Below are 23,404 nucleotides of genomic sequence, written 5' to 3' on the forward strand. Positions count from 1 at the left end.
AGCGTCCATATCCACAGAAGGGGACAAATCTTAGAATCTTGCAGAACAGTCCAGTCCGGTGTTTAGTTAACAATGTTCCAAAAATATCTTACTGGATACAACAATGTGGTTTCAGGTGAAAGCAGTCTTTAGAGTGTTCTGTGATCAGAACTTGCAGAGAGTTGAAACAAGCAATGAGGAACAGGAAATCCGAGGAGTTCTGAGACTGAGGTTAAAAAACCAATAGGGACCGGGCAGTGGCAATCCAGATAATGTTCCGAGGTCAGGAGGCAGGTTGTTAGAGAAACGGACAAGGAACAGGCAGCGGCAGTCCAGGTAGAGTTCCGAGGGCAGATCTTAGAATCCAGCAAAACAAAAGGAGCAAGGAAGACCAATCCATGAAGTGGTCCAAGGTTGAAAGCGGGAAAACAATACTACAGAGCCAGTGAGGACAAACAAGTTTGTGGAACAACTTCAATCAGAAGCGCTGCAATGAGAGCGAGTGAAACAGAAATACACTCACTCCGATGCAGTCATGTTTTACATTGTCTTACGCTGTTGCCCAGGCGACGGGACGCTGGGAGGCCTGCCAATGTATTGCAGAAGGTGCCATGGCAACCGCCAAGGACATGGCCACTGAGAACGTCCAGCAAACGTTCAGCTAGGAGTGTACCATGCTGGTTTGCGTGCTGTGACACTTACGTGGCCCTATGGTCGAGCCTATGTACCTCAATCCACAGGTACATTCGATAAGGTAGACAATAAACTTAGACAAACAATTAGTTCTATGTCTAAAAATCCAGGTTTTTCCCCCTGGCATCTTGATATTAGTTTCTTTAGGAGTAAAATCACACATCTTACAATTCATACATTTGTAAAAACCAGGCGACTGCCTTGCATTGGGCAGCCATCCTTCATTAAGACTACCATTTTGTGTATAATTGATATGATATGAGATGATGTGGCATTTATAACATGCCTATACACAAGTGTTTCTAGGCGTGACAAGACAAGGAGGGGGAAACAAGGGGGGACAAAATAACGATCTTACTAGGCCTTGTGTCATTCATATCGTGCAAGTGCGGGGAAGGGGAGAAGTGCCAGTGGGAGGCGAAGGGGGAAGTAAAGTTAACACACAAGTGCATCCAGCTGGTGGCTCATAAGTGCAGAGAGAAGGGACTGTAGGGTTTCAGATACAGACCCATAAGTGCTGGGTAGCCCAGAGGCAGTGCAAGGGCAACTGCACATGCAGGAGCCTGGGCCCTAGTCCAGAGAATGACCATATTGAGATCATTGGTCGGCAAACCATTCCTGAATTGCGGTCAGACAGCCTGGTATGAGAGAAGAAACAGAGATGCTGAGGGGAGCCTGAAAGAGAGCTGAGTGTCATCCGCATAACATTGAAAATTTGAACAGAAAGTAGTGATGCAGTGGGCAAGAGGTGCCAGGTAGTGGTTGAAGAACCAGGGAGAGAGGTTAGAGCCCTGGGGGACACAACAAGTAGAGAGAGAGATAGAAGAGAGGAAAGACCCCAGTTGAACCTTAGAAGGTCGTTCAGTGAGAAAGGAGGTCAACCAGGCCAGGGCCTGATCAGTAATACCAAGGTTGTTGCAGAGACAATTGAGCAGGATGGCATGGTTGACTGTGTCAAAAGTAGAGGATAGATCAAGGAGAATGAGGACAGAAGGGAGGCTAGAGTCAATTGGGTGTCAAAATGGAAAACAAGAACGGAGCTCTGGAGAAACTGACAGATGGTTGATCTTTAAGCGTCTGTTGAAGGTCTTTGTCCGTCAGTAAGACAGGCCAGTGTTTTTTTAAATTGATCTGATCTTATCTGCTTGATCATTGAAACTAGTAATAAACCTTACATCGTCTGACCGAGTATGTTTATTTTGTATCTCACCTTTAAAAAGATCCTTTCTATTTTTCAACTTGGATTTCTTAAAGGTTCTAGTCACATTTTAGAAAGAATAGCCTCACGGTTTCTTTAAGAAAATTTCCTTCTGCAGAACAATTGCGTCAGGCTCTCAAAGATTCTCAATAGGGTATGGAATTAATTCAAAAAGCTGGATGATGACTTGTAGCATGAAGAACTGCATTGCCACTTGTCAGTTTCCTGTACAGGTCAGTGGTAAATTGATCATTAACTACCACAAAATGAATGTCTAAAAAAGTTAAAATGGTAGACTAGATACCATAGTAAGCTGTAAATTCATTGCATTATTTAAACGATCAACATAACTCATACTTTTTCATGAGACCATTCCAAATTAGAATCAAATCATCAAAAAACCTGTACCAAATGACTATGTGTTCTACAAATTCATCATACTTTTCACTCCAAGCAAGGGTTTGCTCCCAACAACCCATATACAAATTAGCATAGGTGGGGGCCATTCATGAACCCATAGCTGTACCTCGAACTTGTCTGTAATGTGCCTTGACAAAAATTAAGAAATTGTACTCCAAAAAAAACGTTTGCATGGTTACAAGCATCTAATTTTGCTGTTTAAAACTAATCGAACGTGTATCTAAAAAGTACTGACATGCTTGCAATCCAAATTCATGATCAATAGATGTATAAATTGAGACTACATCCAACAACACTAATGTAAAAGTAGGTCCCCAGGTAATGTCATTCAACTTATTCAATAAGTCTAAAGTGTCACCTATATAAGAATTGAGACAAAAGGTTGAAAATTATAGTGTAGAAATTTGGAGGTGGATTCCAGAAGGCTAGACATGAAGTATAAAATAGGCCGCCCGGGGGCGTTCAGAAAATTCTTATGTACCTTAGGTAATATATACAAAATTGGAGTCACCTGTATTCTGTTTTCAAAAATAAATATTCCTCTGTGGCCAGCAAGTCGCCATCAAGCCATTCCTTAGGTAAACGATGATATTGAAGTGGGGTTTCCATGAGAGTGGGTTCTTCCACTTCTGAATAGCATTGGAGGTCAGTCAACTGTCTCATGGCTTCTGCATTATACAGTTCCTTGTCAAATAACGACTGCTCCCCCTTGTCTGCAGATCGTATGACAATGGTTGCATGATCCTTCGATATCTGTATGGCTTGTTTCCGTATGGCTGAAAGATTATGGCCTTGATATTGTTTCTGACATGATAATTTTTTTTAATCGTTCACACCATTTCCTTGAAGACTTCGCTTTGACTGTTGATTATACTGGGACAGAATTTAGACTTCATCTTAAAGCCACTCTCCACAGTCAAATTGGTGTCAATACCACCTTTCTCAAAGAAAGTGTGATTACTAAGAATGGCTGTCACCTCTTCATTGTCTATTTCTTCCTACAAATGAGAGAGGCCGGTGAGATCCGTCAAATCTCTCACTGACAATGGATGCATTGTCCTTTCATCACTTTCAGGCATCAAATGTCCTGATGATACTTTGCTGGCATAACATTTGATCAATTTAAGTTTAAAAACAAATTTGAAGAGGTCAATTCTAGCATCCTTGTTATTGAAGTCATGGTTTGGGCAAAAGGACAGACTGAGTCTAAGAATAGATTCTTCAGACGGAAGAATCGGTTTAAAAGAAATATTATAAATCATCATGGTTAATTGTTCATCCCTCGTCCTTGGCCTCTCGATCACTGTCCCCTTCCAGATCGAGTTTTTTAAGATGTGATCCCTGAGAGGTCATTTGCCCCTCCTTGTCCTGCTACGTCTGCTCCTCCTCCTCTCCCTCTTGATCTTGACGGTGGTCTGCCTATCCCCCTTCTTTCTATTTTGCTGCCCAGATGTAACAGCGTAAACTCCTCTGAAAAACTGAGGCGATTGGGTCTCCTCTCCAGGTCTGTTGTCTCCACTTTGGAACTGCTGGCTTTGCCCATACAAGCTTCTTGCACTGATTCTGAGGGGATGGGTATAGTAGCACGAGTCTTGATTTGATCATCGAAACTCTTGGGAAACATATTGGTTCTTCCATTTTCGTAGTCTAGTTCGTCTCTTTTAAATTTAATTTGATTTCTAACCCTAATCTTACCTTCAATTCTTTCCAAATTCTCCTCTAAGCATCTCATCCTCTTTTTGCACTCATCTCCATCTGCTATAGGGAGAATGTGTTCCTCCATGGTCTCAATTTCCTGGATTAATTTCAATCTAGCCAATTTAGCATACTTCACTAAAATTTCCATCATCTTGAAAGAACAAGTGTTAGTATGGTCCATCCATTCCTTTATTAGAAGTGGATCGATTTCCTCATAAGTTGGGATGGTCAATATTCTTAAGCCTCTGGGAATTCTTTGTTCATCCAGGTAGGTTTTCAGGGTCATGGCTTCCCACCACTGGGAGGTTTCCCATTTCTTTAACCTCTCCAATTTGTCAACCTTTGGCTGAATAGTCATACCAGCTGACAATGTCTCTTTGTTGGATGTCTATCTGGTATTACTGTCTGTTTTAAATAAAATTCTTGCTGCTGCTGTGTGTTTTGCCTCCATGTCATTTGCCATGATAAAAACATTGTGGGTAAAAACTGTCAAATACCTTGCTGATATCTTTTATTCACAATGACTTCAAAATACTATTTCGTAGCTTGCATGTAACTGACCATTTAACTGTATATATAAACACAGTTACTTCAAGCACAATGAACACACTGGCAGTGCACGTAAATGATCAACCCCACTCCCACACTGCTGACTAATCCCAGACAACAAATGCTGTCAGTCAACACTTGGACAAACAGTCGTAGTGTATTTGTCAGCAAAAAAGACTCAGCACATCTACGGATGCCTGCATCTATATGCATAGCAACATGAATAATAAGAGCAAAGTCAAATACCAAACGAGCAAGTACAAAAGTCGGGATTCGGCACTCGGCAGTTGCTTTTTATGAAGTTCAAACAGGAATGTCAATTCTCAACACGGCACACAGACTCTAGTGGGTGCCACTGGGCAAAGTGGGAGGAAAAGACAACTCCCAAAAGATACAAACAAAATCACCAGTACTGTGCAACCACAAGAAAGGCTGACACAGCCTAGAAACGCTACAAGAACTACCCGTGCACACGCGGGGTAAAGTTACACAAGCATTATTTTAATTAATTTATTTATTAATGTGTTACAGCTTAACATAAGCTTTTCACATATAAATCAATAAAACACTTTAAAGAGTAAAATTCTATTTTGATAGGAAAAAGGAAAATATCATTAATACAATATAATCGATGAAAAAAAACGAAGAGATGAAATGAGAAATATTAACAACATTAAATAAGTTAATACAAGTGACCTTATATCAAAATAATAAAGAAAAAAATGTTGAGTGTAAGATTTACACTGAGTTACATTTAAACCCTCTTTCAGCATTTGTGCTTTATGTATCTAATTGCAGTGTAAATTATATAAAATAGGCATTCTGTGTCTATGACCCCAGAAAACATGCCTCCCACCGGTTCGGATATGCCACCCTCGACCATCAATGTCACCCCTGAACCGCACCTCAAATGTGCCCTCATCAATGCCCGCTCCATCAATGCGCATGCACTAGACATCCACGACCTTATTACCACCCTAGATCTAGATCTTCTAATGGTCACCGAAACTTGGCTACATGAAGCCTCAGGCCCCGCCCTATCCCTCGCTCTCCCACCTGGCTATGCCATCACGAGACAAGATCGCATGACCACTGGAGGCGGTGTCGCACTCATAGCCAAAGACTCAATCACCATCAGAAAGGCTGACAAAACTATCAACAATAACAGCGACTACCTTCAACTAAAACTCACCATCTCGCACCAATGCACCATCACCCTACACCTCATCTATCGACCACCAGGCCCCCTAGGAGACTTCCAGGCCTCCATCACCCACCTCCTGGCGGACAACCTCAAAAAGTCATCCAAAGCCATTCTCCTTGGAGACATCAACCTTGGCCTGAATGACGCCAAAGACCCTACAGCCAAAGCACTTGACACAGCTCTAGCCACCCTAGGATTCATCAACACCATCAACAACCCCACACACGCCCTAGGCAGATCACTAGACTCGATCGCCCACCACAATTGCCCCATCACAGTCACGGGCAACACCCCCACCCCATGGTCCGACCACCACACCATCACCTTTAACATCCCCACCACTACAACCACATCCCACCCCCCTCCTCCCTTGCCTCCTGCCCTTACAAGGAGTGCCCGTCAACTGACCAAAGAAAGACTCCTACCCTTCTTACAGGGACCTGCCTTCACAGCCCCATTCTCCAACGACCCGGAAACTCTGGCAAAAAATTATGATACGGCCATCACAGCAGCAATCAATACCATCGCCCCACTTAAACTTCGGAAAACCAAACCCAGTAGACACGCTAATGCGTGGTTCACCCAAGACCTTCTAAAACTACGCTCTGACAAACGGGCAGCATTAGCTCTTTGGCAAACATCACGGGATGAGAAAGACAAACTCAACTTCAAATCCCTTGCAATTAATTACAAGAAAGCCATCATTAAAGCCAAAGCGAAATCCTTCGAAGAGAGAATTACTAAGGCCAAGTCGAACACCAAGGAAATGTTCGCCATTTTCAGGGAACTTGAGAACCCCACACCCACCCCCCAAAACTTCACTAAGGACAAAGAATGGTGTGACAACATCCAAACAGCCATGCGCAATAAGATCAGCTCTCTCCAAGCCAAAATCTTGAACACCAAACTAACACTCTCCACCCACACTACACCCTCCCCACCACCACTGCCCCCATCACCCACTGAGGCCCCACCCACCTTCTCGTTTAAAACCATCCAAGAAAACGACATGATCAACATTATGAAAAACATAAAACCCTCCAATTGCAAAGGCGACCCCTGTCCTGCCTCCATCATCAAAGACTGCGCAGACACCTTGGCCCCTTTTCTAACAGCCTTCGTCAACGCCTCCTTCACCACAGGGAGAGTCCCCGCCTGCCTAAAGGAAGCATGGGTCCGACCCCTCATAAAGAAACCCACACTTGACCCCACCTCCCCTAATAACTACCGCCCCATCACCACTGTCCCTTTCCTCCTCAAGATTCTAGACAAAGCAGCCTACCTGCAGGTCCAGCATTTCCTCGAAGAACAGAACCTCCTTGGACTGAGACAATCCGGCTTTCGCCCTAGGCATGGGACAGAGACCGCCCTACTCGACCTAAAAAACCAAATGGACGACGCAAGGGACCAAGGCAAACCTGTCTTGCTCCTTCTCCTGGATCTGTCGGCAGCTTTTGATCTTGTAGACCACGACATCCTCTGCCACCACTTCTCCTCCACAGCCAACTTCTCTCAAGAAGCCATTACATGGATCACCTCCTTCCTCCAAGCCAGGACCATGCAGGTCTTCTCTGACCTAGCCACTGCATCACCCTCTATCATGCTATGTGGGGTGCCCCAAGGCTCCTGCCCCTCCCCCACCTTCTACAACATCTTCACCCGCCCCCTCTTCCTCATCCTTGACGCCATGGGCATCTCTTACACCAACTACGCCGACGACACACAGATCCTTCTCACTCTGACAGGCGACTATGACACGGACTCTGCTACCCTCAACAACATCTACAACACAATTCAAATGTGGATGGCTATCAACGGCCTCTGCCTTAACTCCGACAAAACTGAGCTCCTACTCGTAGGCTCCCCTGACACCATCAAGAAACTTGACGCTCAGTTCAGCCATTTCACCATTGACTCAATCACAATCCCAGTACTTGACACGGTAAAAACACTAGGCGTCTACTTAGACTCCAATCTATCCATGACCAGACAAGTAAATGCCATTGCCTCCTCGGCCGCTTAGCATGCAAAACTCCTTAACGCAATCAGACCTTATCTGTCAAAAGACACTTGCACTAACATAGCCAGGGCCATAACCGGCTCGCGACTTGATTACTGCAATATTCTTTTCCTTGGGACCTCCAACAAAAATCTTGAGAAGCTCCAAGTAATACAGAACAATGCCCTACGCGCTGCACAAGGCATTGCCAAGAGAGAGCACATCACCGCTGCCAGAAAAGCTTCCCACTGGCTCCCCATAAAGGAGAGGATCTTATTCAAGGCTCTAAGCATCACCCACAAATGTGTCCATCTTGCCGCCCCAATGTACCTTTCCCAGAGGATCCACCTGGTCTCCTCCACAAGACCCACTAGATCACCCTATGCCAGCATGCTCTCAGTACCCAGGGTAAAAAGGACCAGAGCAGGGGGCTCCAGTTTCCCGTACCTCGCTGCTGTACACTGGAATACCCTCCCTAGCTCCCTGCGCTCTGAACCCTCACTGACCGCCTTTCGGAAAACCCTGAAAACGACCCTGTTCATCTAACAATTACATGGCCTAGCCTTCATAATTGTATTGTATGATGTATTATGTGGTATATCTGATCACAGGTCACTGCCTCACTGTAACCCAAGGCACAACCTGCACACATTGTAACTAAGTCTTCCTTGCAAGTAACAGTGCCACAATGCCCCTGGGCTGCCTGCGCGCTATATAAATTTAATAAATAAATAAATAAGTAAATAAATAAATAAATAAATAAATAAATAAATAAATAATAAGATTTCCATATCAACAGCTCGTATAAACCTTAACTAATGCAAAGAACCGTATGACTAGTTATAGTCACAGTAATGGAAAATAGGTAGAATATCTCTATATAGCTATTTCTAATAATTTTTCAATTGTTAGCCATACGTTATATAAAGCAATATAGAGCTTCATTCCTGAACCATTAATCGCCCCAAACCAAAAGTCTTCACTGCAGATGTGGTCCAAATGGTGGACGAAGTCCCCATAACAAGTTGCATAGGTTTTTAGCATGACCGGACATCTGGTTAATACATGTTTACCTGATTCAGTCACCATATTGTTCATGCATAGCCGGCAGGATCGTTCTATCTTAGTAAGATTACTCAAAATCCCGCTAATAGCTAGCCAATACCGGGAGTTGGTCCATCCGCAAGAATAGAATAAATCATCTTTACCGCGGGGAGGGGCACAGAGATAGATAGGGAGCAGGTTTCTTAAAAGTGTATCTCATATATTGGACAAATTTATAACGTTTCAACTCTTCCAAGTGTGCATAGTTTTCAATCCAATCATCTAGTTCAGAATTTTTAGATAAGGCACACAAAGTAGAGGTTCGAATGCCATTGAGCCTATTTGACCAGCCAATCTTTTCCAGATATTCCTCCATTTGTTTTTTCATGAGAGTGAATGAAGAAGATTTATTAATTTCATTGTACAATGTATTCAGGAGAAGGTTTTCTGTAGATGGTGACATCTTTAAATAAAGTTCAGCTCTTTTTCTGAGGACTTGCGCTTTCAAAGATATCAGGCCCAATTCAAGTCTTAGGATAGACATTGGTATACAATTAGGGAGGCCAACTAATTTCTTCCAGAATTTTCCTTCTAATGTCTGGAGCCACCCCAAGTCCATGAGCTGCAGGGTTTCTAATCCATAAATAATCATAGGGGCTAAAACCTGTAGATATAGTTGTCGTGCAGCCCAAACTGTGTATCCGCAGTGAGAAGTGGCAAAATGATATATTAGAGCACTGATTTGTGCCGCTCTCGTAATACGGGCTTGCTTACACATCGTGTATTGACCCTTAGGCTGTAATTCAATTCCCAAGTATCTATAGAAGGGAGTATATTGAATTCTAGACCCTTGTATTTGTAGACTCACTCTGGCGATTTTCTTATTGCTGATGACCATCATCTGGGTTTTGTCTAGGTTAATAGTAAGGCCATTTCTATTGGCGTAGCACCATAGTGCCTCTGCAGAGTTTCGAAGACCTTTAATTGTATGGTCCATGATGGCTAAGTCATCCGCATAGGCTAGAACTGGACAGTGAGCGGGGCCAATCTTAGGTGGACAGTTATGGACTACAGATAAGGCTTTGGAATATCATGAACAAAGAGATTATATAGTATTGGTGCTGTCACACAGCCTTGCTTTACGCCTCGCGATTGATCGATCTTATTGGTCATATTACCCTTTGCGTCTAATTTTAAAAAGATTGTGGTATCCCAATGTAGCTGTTTAAGGTAATATAGTATTCCCTTCGGGCATCCTAGGTTTTCTAATTTGGTCCACAACAAGTCTCTCGGCACTAGATCAAAGGCAGCCTTGAAATCAATGAATAATATATATAGTGGTGGACTGCCGGGAGATCTGGCCTTGTTACGAAGTATATCCATTATGGTCAAGTTGTGCACCGTAGAATATCCACTCCTGAAACCACATTGGAATTGATCCAAGATCTTTTCTCTGTCCATCCATATATGGAGCTCTTGAAGTAAATATGTCGCAAATAATTTGCCTGTGGAATCCAACATAGATAATAAACGATAGTTTAAGGGATCTGTACGACTTCCCCTCTTGTATATGGGGTCCAAGGTTGCTGTTCGCCATGAGTCCGGTATAAAACCATCTTTCAAAGTTTTTTCAAACAGTATTTTCAGAACCTCTGCCCAATATTCAGGATTGCCTTTTAGTATAACATTCGCTAGGCCATTGGGTCCAGGCGCTCTCGATGATTTAGGTTTTTTAATCATGATTATCAGTGAATTGACCGACACCTTGAAGGGAGGAGCGGGGCTGTTCCAGACCGTCGTCACCCTAGACAAACCAGGTGACTGGTTATTGCGACTTCTCAGAAATGCCTCCCAGTGGCCCTTGTCTATAGGATTGTTAAGACTACTGTTCGTTTCGCCTCTGGCCTGACTCAGTAAACTCCATATAGAGCGGGAGTTTCCTGTACATAATATTTGAACTGTCTTTTGCCATTTAGCTAATTTAAACGCGTAGCGTTTTTGTCTAAGCCATGATCTGAAGGCATTTTTGCATTTCTTACTGGAAATCAGGTAGCTATCCCAGGTGGTGGAGTTTGTATGTAACATCTTGAGTTCTGCTCTTAAAATTCTTTTAGCATCTCTGATTTCAACATCAAATGTATTAGTTATTTTGGCATCAGGAGCGATTATGTTAATATTCACAGCGGCGTGGTTGTGTGAGAAGGAAGTTATCCACTTTTCAATATCATTGCCGGACATACTGAGAAGGGCAGCATGGCCTATAGTTGTCATGTCATTCATAGCTTCTACGGCTTTTGTGATATTTTTATCTGACCAGCGAATATTTGAAGAAGTGTGGTTCGTTCTCAGATCGCCAAACGGTCGAGGGCAAGTATGTTGTAGAACAAAATTAAATGTTAACAATAGAGAGGAATGGTCGCTCCAGTCATTGTCACTGACCTTCATATCCGCAGTCAAATTCGCCATTGAGGGACTTACAAAGATGTAATCTAGTGTACTACAGGCTCTGGCATTTCTCCATGTAGATTGACCTGGATAGTCACTAGGAGTTCTACCATTCAAGATTTCAAAATCCCAAGCGTTGAAAAAATTGAACCACAGCAGTCCCTCCGCATTCGCCTCCTAATGCCACATCATGCCAATGTTCTTCAACAAGGGATTATTAGTCTTACTCATCGGTCCCATAATATGGCAGTTGAAGTCACCTACGATTGTTACCAGATTGTGGTCAGAATCGACCATCCAGTCGATCAGCAGAGAATGGCAAGCTTCCTGGATGAGATCTCTATATGGAGATTCAGGTGGATTGTAGAGGTTGATCACTGACATCTTCTCCACTTTATCTTTGCCAGTGAGTTCTATCTCAACAGCTAGTACAAATTTATCTAAATTCGAGTGGATCCTCGAGGATTCTAATGGGTGTATGATTCCAGTTATAAGGCCCCCATACGGTCTTCCCTTGGACCCTTTTTGGCTAATTCCTGATGAATTGAATAGCCATTGAGAAGGGCCCGAGTGGTGAGCCACGTCTCCTGTAGACAAATACATGTTTTCCCTACTAGCAAAGAAGATGAGCCCACTTCCGATAATAAGTGGCTAAATCCCCGACAGTTCCATGTAACTAAACTTTGATCTCATTGGGTTAAGGAAAGCGTCGGTAGGGACTCAGCAAGCCATTTAAGGACATTCTGCACATCAGCTAGTTGTAATGCGTTGCCTTTAGGTAGCTTCGGAACTATAGTTTCAACAGCTTTGGTGCTTGGTATATGTATTGGCCATTGTGGATCGATAGTGTTGGGGTCGGCGTCTACTTCAATATCCACTTCCCACAGACTTGCTTTGAAGCTGCGAATCAGGTTAGCAGTCGCAAAAAATGTACAGTGTAGTGCCGAGGTATTAGAATTCTTCGCTTTCAAGGGCTCCACGTATTCAAAGTCTTCTGATCTCAGCACACTAAGCTGTGGTATAGAAAACAGTCTAGTCATCAGCGCCGATCTAGAGAGCCAATCATGATCGCTGTTTTGGTACAGGTTTTTGATAATACATATCCTTCCACTTTGATATGGTATATTATTACCTTTATCGTCATTTGGGAGTTCCCCCAGTGGCGCAGATACTATATCTGTTCGAGCTGGATTGATTGGTACGCTATTAGTGATATCAACTGCGGGGTTATCCTTCAGCTCATCTGAGCATGGTGAATGATCTGAATCTCTCTCCTCCGCTTGAAGTGCAATAATACTTTTATTAGAGTCAATCTCCTCAACTGAATTATTGATGGTGCTCTTCTCGAGAATGAGCCAACTAGTCAGTTTGCTCTCCCTACTGGCAATACCTTTATTCACTTGAGGTGCCATGCATTTAGATTTTCTCTTGTCTTGTTTAGGGGTGCTGCCTTTAGTAGGAGTGGAGATTTCTTCTTCCTGCTCCACTGTGTCCGGTCGTCTTAAGGTTGCCATTTGGCGCTTTTTCCTCGCCAGGGCTCTTTTAGCCAGTCGTCGCTGTTTCCGTGAGTAGAAAACATCCACATTCGTTGTGGTGTTTGAGTCGATGTCTTCTGTCTCCGGGCAGTCTGGCGAGATGGTCTTCTCTTCCTTGTGAGGCAGATCCATATTACTATTATTTGCTGTATTTCCTGATGGTAAAGTAAGAGTGACTTCCAATATCCTTCCACACATCTTTAGTAGGATGTTTAAAGCAAATTGCAGGGATGCAACCGAAGATTGCAAGTCACCCAAGGTTATTTGACTTTCTCCTTGATCCCTACTGCAATCAGGTTCTGATGATTCCAGATATACATCCAAGTTCGGAGAGGCAGATAGACTATTATATGTTTCACGCTGTGTGTGAGTAGACGGATGTTGGTAACTATCATTCTGAATAGCCGGGTTGCTTCCTGGATAAGGAGTCATAGATCTCTGCATAGATAAACACAGGTCCAATAGCGAGTTGTTATCTATTACACTTTCACCAAGTACCTCCGTGGAAGTAATCATACAAGAGCCCCCTGTTGATTTTTCCACAGGGAGCATTGGTATTGTAGTATTAGCGGTGTCGGGGAGTGAGAAAAAATCAGTGATTGCTCCTTTCTCCACAGGTGCTTCTTTGGGTCCTTTACTTCTATTTGTTTTTATTTTCGGAGTTCCGCTCTTCTGATTACGTAGATTATATCTCGTCGCAGAGCATTTCCTGACTGAAAGTATGCTGAGTCTTGAGACACTTCTCAAATTAATAATCTATGGCAACTCAGTATCACGTGTATAGAGTCTCTGTTTAAAGCAGCGTAATGGCAATTCCCTGAGCTAAATGTGCCTATAAACTCGATTGCAGACACCAGGCCACAGTCTATAAACTATAGACTTATCTGAATGGAAATCAAGTGCTCACAAGAAACTGCTGATTGTGCCTAATGTATAAAACCAGGATCCAAGGAGTAACCCACCGTCTCCTGGTAAGGTCAGCGTATGACTAGACCTCCGAACCCCAATACAATGTGAAAACTTGGTCCATCCAACGTTGTTCCTAGCAGGGACCAAAACAGAGACCCAGAAAAAATAAGTGGCCTGGTTTCAAGAATCAATAGGTCTTACCAAGTTCTTGCCAAGCCCTAGCATAGGTGCTTCTGCTGGTAGGCAGAGCTCACTGCACCGCCCTCCCTCGGCTTCTTGCTGATTCGTGCGCAGCCCACGGGGCCCTCTGTAGCTGCGGCTCCAGGCGCAGGACCGCCGTATTCACGGGCCGCGGTGTCACCACCGTGTATCAGCAGTGTGCCCGCCGCGACTCCAGTCCCTGGGCAAAGTAAGGGGCCGCAGATGCTAGCACTCAATATACGGGGGGCGGCGGTCATACACACAGTGGCAACGCTGTTCTCTCCCGCAGCCTTGCAGCAGCCTTGCCGATTAGAGTAACGGACCTGTTTCCGTATCCAAACGCATCAAGCCGCACCACGTTCAAACGCTCGCGTCAACAGAGCATAGAACTGGCCGCTTCCGATGCTTCCAAATTATTATTATTTTAATGAACCTGTGCACACGTGGGGTAAAGTTACACAAGCATTATTTTAATGATGCACAAAATGCGAACAGACTAACCATATTATCTTTTGGTCTGGTAAAATCATGGCAGAAGTACATAATGATACCTTCAGGCAGTTTTTGGCTCTTGTGACAGATTTGGCTGAAATGATGCAGACAATTTTGTACGTCTGGGCCCCTAGTCCTCTCCCCCCACCCCGACTGGAAAGTTTGGGAAAGATTCTTTAAAAAATAAAAAAGTTATTAACAAAAAAAGCACTTTCAGCCTTTTTCCAAATCATTTTCCCATAGACAATAAAATGTTGCTCGACCGCACTGCCAAACCACTGGACAGATTTGGACCAGGTGTGAAACAACTTGAACATGAAGCGTTGACTTGTGACCCTTTTGTGGTTTGGCGTTATTGCGTCGATTACTTTTTTAATTATTTGACAGAGAAGAAGGTACCCCCTTCTCAAAAACCAATTGCTATATCTGCCCAGATACATTCAGTATCCAAGTCTTTATGGTGATTATAAATGAAAGTCTCCATCTTTTTTTTTCTCGTTGCGAGTGATAGCTGTGGTTATACCGCAGATTATACCGCAGGGTAGTGGTAAATAAAATACAGTAAAAAGCCATTTGAAGGTAAATAAAAAGTTGCAAATACCATTGGCAAGAGGTGGGGGGATGGTGGGAGAGTACACCAATTGAAATTTGGGCGTTGGAGGGGGGGTAGGTATTAGGTTTTCAAAATAAGGCTCAAACATTTTTCACAAACCCTTGGGTATAACCTGGGCTAAATCCACGCCTACCCGACATTTCAACGGAAACTGCGTCACAGAAACGACGAGTGTTGTAGGAGGAATTGGAGAGGGCAGGCGAGGTGAGGAGGCCATCAGGGTAGTGGGGGCAGCGGGCACTTGATTGAGGGCCTGGGATGGCAGGGAAGCATTTTTTATTTCTCAGTGTTTCCTGATAAACGCAAGTATAATGACAAAAATTTACTGATGAATAACCAAGGGTATATGTAGTTCATTGCAATATACCCGCTGTTATAGATAAAAAGATATTTTAAAAATTATATATTTTTACAGCAACAGTGACGTCAGAGGTGAAAAATCATTTTTGCCCATGGCCAGCGGCTTTGTAGCATTTCAAATGGCTGAAAGCCTGGTAGTATTGTAAAATATAAAGTGGGCATGGCCAAAGGCCATGGCATCATCCATGGTCAGTGGCCTGTTAGTGTTAAAAAAATAGAGAGTATGACACGGAGAGAGAGCTGGTTGTTAGCCCCATGCCAAAGGACAAGAGGCGAAGGCCCAGGGGTTGGGCTCTAATAAAACACACAAGATACTGGAGGACGCGGAGCATGGGGGCAGCACTCCCCCTGGAATAGGTGGAGAAAGTTAACATGAAGAGTTCACACGCCTCGGCAGAGAGTTTAAATGGACTGTGGCAGTACAGTAGGTTGAGTGATGATAGACTGGTGCTTTACTCAGTGGCAAGTATCTGCCGTAATATGTGAAGGATGTCAGCAAGGTGACTGATGAGAAGCGAATGGATGTGGTCGTGGGGCTCCGCAGGTGGAGCGGTCACTCGAATAAATTGAGATAAAATTGCATGGTTGTATGGTGATTGAGGAAATGGGGCAGGGGGTTGACCTTGAAATAACTAAATAAGACAGCTGCGCAAGTAAACGGATAGGATGTCTGCCTGTCCCGGATCCTGCTCTGGGCATTTCAGAACATGTAAAGATGCAACAAGGCCTGAGGGGATTTGTATGTACGCTCATCGGATGCGCGATAACAGCAAATGGGGATATATGGGGATGTTTCCTAGAGTTTGAAGTTGGGTGCCCATCACACGGATTATGCCTGTCATTGTTACCCTGGAAGAGGGACTGTTTAAATCAGTAGCATTACGAGTTTGGCAAGCATTTGATAATTTGTATTTAGTCATTTCTTTTATTTTTTCTTTTATTTTATTTTTTTTTTCTTTACAGCATTTTTATGTCTTTTAAGGAGCCTGATCTTCGAAGGTTGTGGCAGGGTTTGCACTGGTCTGCGGGGTTTGAGGTGTCATGTGACCATTTGAAGTATACCTGATAGACAGCAGGGTGAAATACAAATGTTGGGGATGGTGATTGGGAGGAATCAGTTTCTCTACATGCTGGGCTCTACCCGGCCCGATAGGGTTGGGAGCCTGGGGAGGGAGATGGAGAATGGGCATCTATTTTTAGCCATCTTGACTGGGAGAGGATGAGGGACGATTGCTCGAAGGAGATATTGATAAGGCTATGACTACCTCAAATTGTTGCTGTCTCTCCCTGAATGAGCAGGGGCTGAAATCTCTGATTAAAAGAAGGGCATTGATGCACCGCATGGCCATCTTAGACTGCTCGAGCCTGTTTCTTCAGGAGACTCACTTGCTCCCATCTGACGAATTTAGGCTTATTAATAAATTATACCCCACAAAATGTTGCGCTTCTTCGGGGAGTAAGAGTGCTGAGGTGGCCATCCTGGTTCGCAGAGGAATCTCGTTTGTGGTCTGCAAGATGCTGAAGGATGTGGGAGGCAGGTATGTCTTGGTTGTAGCCAGATTACAGGGGAGGAAGGTGACATTGGTCTCTTTGTATGCACCTAATGTACAGCAGGACACGTTTTTTTTAATCTGTCTCGAAACTCCTGTTTGAACATGGGGATGGTGAAATAATAATTGGGGGTGATTTTAATGCTGTAATTGACCCCTTGATGGATAAGTCTCTCCCCCCAACTAGCGCTGACAAAAAGATTTTTTTGGCACTTACACACTCCTGCGGGAGCATTCCCTTATAGAGGTATGGAAATTCTGTCATCCAGAAGAGCGAGAATATACATACTACTCTGCGGTGCACAGGGGATTCCCCAGGCTGGATATGTTCTTAGTGTCCGATAAGCTTATAGCCCAAACAATTGACGTGCATATACTGCCCAAAGCCTTGTCAGATCACGCCCCGGTTCTACTCATGTTGTCTTCTTTTCAGGACTCGCCAGGCCCAACACGGACCTGGCAATTGAATGAATTCCTCCTGGAGGATCCCCAGTTCCGCTCATGTATTTCAGAGCTTATTAACCATTATTTGAATGAGAATCAGACGGATGCACTGCCATATACAAAGGTATGGGACGCAGCAAAGGCTGTGCTTCGGGGGCAGGTAATTGCATATTCGGCGGAAAAAGGGAGGACAAGAAAACAAATACAAGCCCAGCTGGAGCTCCGGAAGAGAGAGGAGGCACATAGATGTAGGCCCACTCAGAGACTGAAACGTGAGGTTAGGATAGCCCAGAGGGCCCTCGAGGCTCATCACATGAGCCCTGCAGCGTATAGCATGATGAGAGTTAAGCAATACTACTATTCTAAAGGTAACAAAGCCAATCGGCTATTGGCAGCCAAGCTGAAAATGCGTGCGAGCCGCAAGAGGATCAAAGCATTGTTGGATGGGGAAGGAAGGAGGGTCACATCAGAGAGGGAGAAACTTTGTGTAGTCGAGGAGTATTTTAGGGTTCACTCTGCCCCCCACCAAACAGACTTACGCATGGCGGATGGGTTTATACAAGATGCGCATTTGCCACAGCTGCCTCAAGTAACTTGTGAGCTTTTAGAGGAGCCAATTACAAGGGAGGAGATAGAAATAGTGATTTGATCCCTTCCTCTGGGTAAGGCCCCAGGACCTGACGGGTTCACGAATGAATTCTAAAAGACCTTTAGGGCAGAGCTCTCCCCTTATTTAGTAAAAATCTTTCATGACATCTAGGCAACGGGGTCGGTTTCAACGTCTATGGAAGAGTCTACTACGACATTGTTTTTGAAACCTGGAAGGAATCCGATTGAATGTGCATCTTATCAACCAATTACTTTACTAAATACGGATGTGAAACTATTAAGTAGGGTGATAGCAGGACGACTGGGGGAGGTTCTTCCGACGCTTGTGGAGAAAGATCAAACAGGGTTCATACGGAACCGTTCGACACATGACAATATACGTCAGACGATAGATCTGATAGCTTTGGCCGCTAGACTGCCGGGTAAATTGTCGCTGTAATCGTTAGATGCCCATCAGGCTTTTGACAGTATGTCTTGGAGTTACTTACAGTTGGTGCTGGAGAGGTTTGGGTTTGGCCCCAGATTTTTGAGGTTGGTTCTCTCCAATTACCAGTTTCCCTCCACTAAAGTCAAAGTGAATGCAAACTTGACCCCAGCAATCCGTTTGTATAGGGGCACTAGGCAGGGTTGCCCCCTGTCCCCTTTGGTTTTTGCATTGGCATTAGAGCCCTTGGCACAACATGTCAGATTGAATAGGGAGATCATGGGCTTCGAGTTTGCAGGACAATGCCATAAGATACCGTTATACGCTGATGACCTGCTATGTTTCCTGCAAGATGCAACTAAGTCCATCCCGCCCCTGATGCACTTATTGTCCAGTCTTGAAAACATTTCTGGCTTTTGGGTGAATGCGAACAAATCGGTAGGTATGGCGTTAACTGAGTCCTCGGAGGACCTGGCAGAGATATAGGCGGCCATTCCCATTCCCTGGTCTTCCACGAACATCCCCTATTTGGGGATTAAACTGACCCCGACCTACGCAGGCCTATTTAAAGCAAATATACCAGCACTATGGAGAGAGGCCAAAGAGTGGCTTTGTCATTGGGATTCACAGGAAATATCCTGGCTGGGCAGAGTGAGCGCGGTGAAGATGTCTCTTATTCCGAAGCTGCTGTATGCCTTCTATTCTTTACCGATACAGATTCCCGAGAGGGATCTTATAGATATGCAGACGGAGATAGGACACTTTGTGTGGGGAAACAAGAAGCCTAGGATCCCTTTTAACTCTTGACGAGAAATGCAGTACATGGGGGTATAGGTCTGCCCTCGGTTCAGCGCTACCATAGGGCGGCATAGGTGGCTCCTATGTTAGCCTGGGGAAGCTCCACTGAAACTCCTAAATGGCAAGAAATAGAGCAGGAAGCCTCTCCATTTCTGTTAGACTATTTCCCTTTCCTGCCCAAAGAGGCACAAGTCTATCAGGGAGGACTCCTACCGACGACATTGGCTACGCTTCAAAGTTGGGATAAGGCAAGGGTGCAAAGGGGGATACCTCTGGGACTGGGTCCGTTGTCCCCTGTGGCTCAAAACCCAGCGTTTGCGCCGGGACTAAATCCCAGCTCATTTCAATGGTGGGAATCAAATGGACCATTAAGGCTTAGGGGCTTGTATGTGGATCAGGAACCACTGACATTTCACGAGTGCAAGGAGAAGTTTGGGCTGTCAGAGGTGGAACGGTTTAGGTATATACAGCTACGACACTGGCTGACTAACAGGGAAACTCGCCAAGCTGCCAATAGAGCGCCATTTGGCATAGAACTTAGAATTATTGAGGGGCAGAGTTCTCATAGGTTGGTGGCTTGTTATATTCTTCTGGAAAATGTCTCAGAGGGCGAGAAGCTTCCCTACATGTTATCGTGGGAAAGGGAGCTAGGAGTTGAAATCCCAGAGAAATCCTGGCAATGAATATGGCATAGAGCCCACAAGAGCTCTAGGTGTACATTGGTAAAAGAGAACGCTGTTAAGATCTGCTTTCGTTGGTACTTCCCTCTGACTAGATCGCATGCCATGAATCTCGATTATACGGATACGTGCTGGCATGGGTGTGGTGAAAAGGGTGATCTGGGGCACATGTGGTGGCATTGTTCGGTCATCCAGGACTACTGGTTGGAGGTCTGTTCCAAGATCAAGGATGTTACTGGCATGCTGCTTCCTATGGATCCGTGTATATTACTCCTAGGGGACGTGCCTGAGGATGGGTCTTTCCCGATGATGGGCTCCAGAGCAGCCCTAATCGCGCAGTTACTTATTGCGGCACAAATGACTAGGGCTCAATTTTGGAAATCGGTGGAAGGGCCACAGGTGGCGTATTGGTGTTTGAAGGTGTGGGAATTGATGGGCCTTGAAAAGCTCACCGCCATGCTAGAGGGGAAGCTTTCGAAGCTCAGGCGGATCTGGAACCCATTCTTGGACTATGTGTCAGATAGGGAGCAGCTGTACTTCCGGCCGAACTTAATGAGACACTTTATGAATTCCTGACAGACTTGAAATTGCTTACTTTGCACAGAAATGATACTGCTAAGAATTGCACGGGCTCCAATTCGTTGAATTTTTAAAAAAAATGTTTTAATTTATTTTTTCTTCTTCTCTGTTTATTCTTGCATCGTTCTCCAATTGATTGTTGATAAATGAATGTGTTCATGATCTAGTTAAAATTGAATTGATGAATTGATAATTTATTGTTATGTTTCGCTGAATGGGGATGGACTTAAGGGGAGGGAATCTGGATTGAAAACCTGATGAATTGATGTATGTGCTCCTTTCCCTTGTCTTATCATTGTTGGATCAATTGTTTTCTTGAAAATTCAATCATTTTTTTTTTTTTAAATAGAGAGTAGGCACGGCCGATGTCCGTGGCCAGTGGCCATGGCCGTAGGCCATTGCTAGTGTTGCGTGTTTCCTTAAAAATACCTGTCATAGCTAGGTAATGTTGGCCCTTATGGGTTAGACCCCCCACCGGTAATCAGGAAGGACCTAGCACCCTTTAAAAGCGACATGTAAGACAGTTTGTGACTTAGAAAAAACTAGGTAGACGTCTCCACCATTTATCTGAGTGCACATCCCTTTCTGTGCATTGCAACAATGTTACCACATATGTTGAAGAACGGTAGAGAAATGTGAATGTGGGTTTGTGTATGGTTAGTTTTATCTCATGGAACTCAATGTAAGTGGCCTCTGTCACCCACTTCTTCAACACATGAATTCAACCCTAAATGGGAACTGTCATTGTGTGACAGAAACCTTAACGTGAAACCTCATACAATGTGCATGTTATCAGCAGATTAAAACTGAACAAACCTCATACAATGTGCATGTTATCAGCAGATTAAAACTGAAATCAAACAGAATGAATGGCATACCATATTGGTATCACATCTCCAAAATGAAAAGTGAATATGGAGTCAAAATGAATGCACTGACCATAATATGTAAATGAATACATTTTATTATACAACATTCTCTTTATCTCTCTATTGATCAATCCCAATTCACAAATCACTTTGTACAAAACTATGGGCCTCATTACGACCCTGGAGGTAACCAAGTAGCTTTTTGCGGCATGGCTAGCCCCATTCCGGGTACCGGATCCGGGTTCCCTGAATGGGGAAATACCAGGCCATTCCGACCTTGGAGGGCCCGGTATTTCCCCATTCAAGGAACCCGGACCCGAACCCGGTACATCCCCATTCCCATAGGGCTCAATGGGAATGGGGAGGATGCTAACAACAGGCCCGTTAATGACGGGCCCGTTGTTAGCATCCTGGCCTGCTCGGGGCACCCGCTAAGGATGCCCGGTTTTACCAGGCGTCCTTAGCGGGTCCCGCGAGCAGACCTCGTAATGAGGCGGTAGGTGGTTACCGGGGCCGGCAGCTCTATCGGCCCTGTGAACCCCCTACCGCCAGGTTCATAATGATGCCCTATGTATCTTTTTCTCAATGCAGGAGAAATGCAATCTTTTAATGCAATAGTAATGGGATAGTTGTTAATTGCATTCACTGCTTTTGCCATGCTTTTGTGTGTGTGTGACTTATGTTATCTCGTTTTAGCCTGCTTTTAGTATAATTCTGCTGCCATTTGAGCCAACAGCCTTTTTAGAGTAATTTTGTAAGTTCCACCCACTAGAATCGTTGTAGCCTCAGTGCGACTTGAATCAGAGAAACTAGCATTCTCTGCACGCACTCCCAACACTGCTGGACTACATTACCCAGCAGCATTGTAGTCTGTAATGCGCTTTTTTTCCCAAACTGCCCGGACGTGCAGAAGTGGTACAGTGCTGAGACTTTCCTTGGCTGGCTATTGCCGATGTGCTGGAAGGGAGTCCATTGACCATACTATACACATGAAGCAGGCACGTAAGACTGCCCAAGCTGTCAAAAACTCCTTAGTTACTCCTGCCATCCTTAGCATCGCTTCAGAGAATAGTGCAGTGCCCACCACAGTTGGTATTAAGGCGCCTAGCACCGACAAGGTGAGAACCTCCATCTCAATTGATAGCTGTGTACCAACGGTAGACTCACACTTGCCCAATGCTACATTGGGAAAGGGGTCTCTTCCTACTAAACTCACGGTGGCCTTACTGAATACCCGGTCCCTGGTGAGGCACATAATAGATGTCCAGGATTACATCCTGGAACAAAGCGTGGACATCATGTGCATCACAGAGACCTGGCTCACTGAGGCGCACGGCCCCACCATCGAACAAGTGACCCCCTGGCTAAGTGTTCTTTGGGAAACACCGGAAGGGAGGCCTGGGAGGGGGTGTGGCCATATGTAGGAAACAGCTTGGCCTCTATGAGGCTACAATTGAGTGCAAAGGTTCTGATATTGTTCATGTTCAATTGATTCCCACTTTCAACCACAGCATAAACTTGGTGTTGCTATATTGGCCACCAGGGAATCCCTAAATTTCAACATCGACTTTGTTAACTTTGTTGTGCCTATGTTGACAGTTAACTCAGCACTGGTCATACTGGAGATTTTAATCTCTGGAAAGGTGACCTCAAGCATAAAAAAGCATTGGAACTTGACAAAATGTTAAAAAGCCATCATATTATCGTTCATAACTCGGAACCAACACACACTAAGGGTCATACCCTTGATTGGGTTGGTAGTGGAAACATTCTGATTGAGAATGTCATTACCACCCCTTCTATTTGGTCAGATCACTTCTTTGTTTCCTGTCAGTTGAAACTTCCTGCTCCTCTGCGCTGAGTGTTTGAATCCACCCGTAAAATATTAACCAGGAATCTTAAGGCCATCACGACCCCCATTTTGGCTGAATGTATGAGAAGTTTGATGACTAAAACCAATGACTCCGATGGTCCTGAGACTCTGATTAACATCTATTATGAAGAAATCATAGGTATTTTAGATCAGTTTATCCCACTAAAAGCCAAAACAGTCAGAGATTTGCCAAACCATCACAAATGGTTCTCCCCAGCCTTAGCAGAACTCAAAGCTAA

This window comes from Ambystoma mexicanum, chromosome 12 (genome assembly GCF_040938575.1).
Source record: "Ambystoma mexicanum isolate Mex_15411 chromosome 12, UKY_AmexF1_1, whole genome shotgun sequence".
NCBI classification, from domain to species: Eukaryota; Metazoa; Chordata; class Amphibia; order Caudata; family Ambystomatidae; genus Ambystoma; species Ambystoma mexicanum.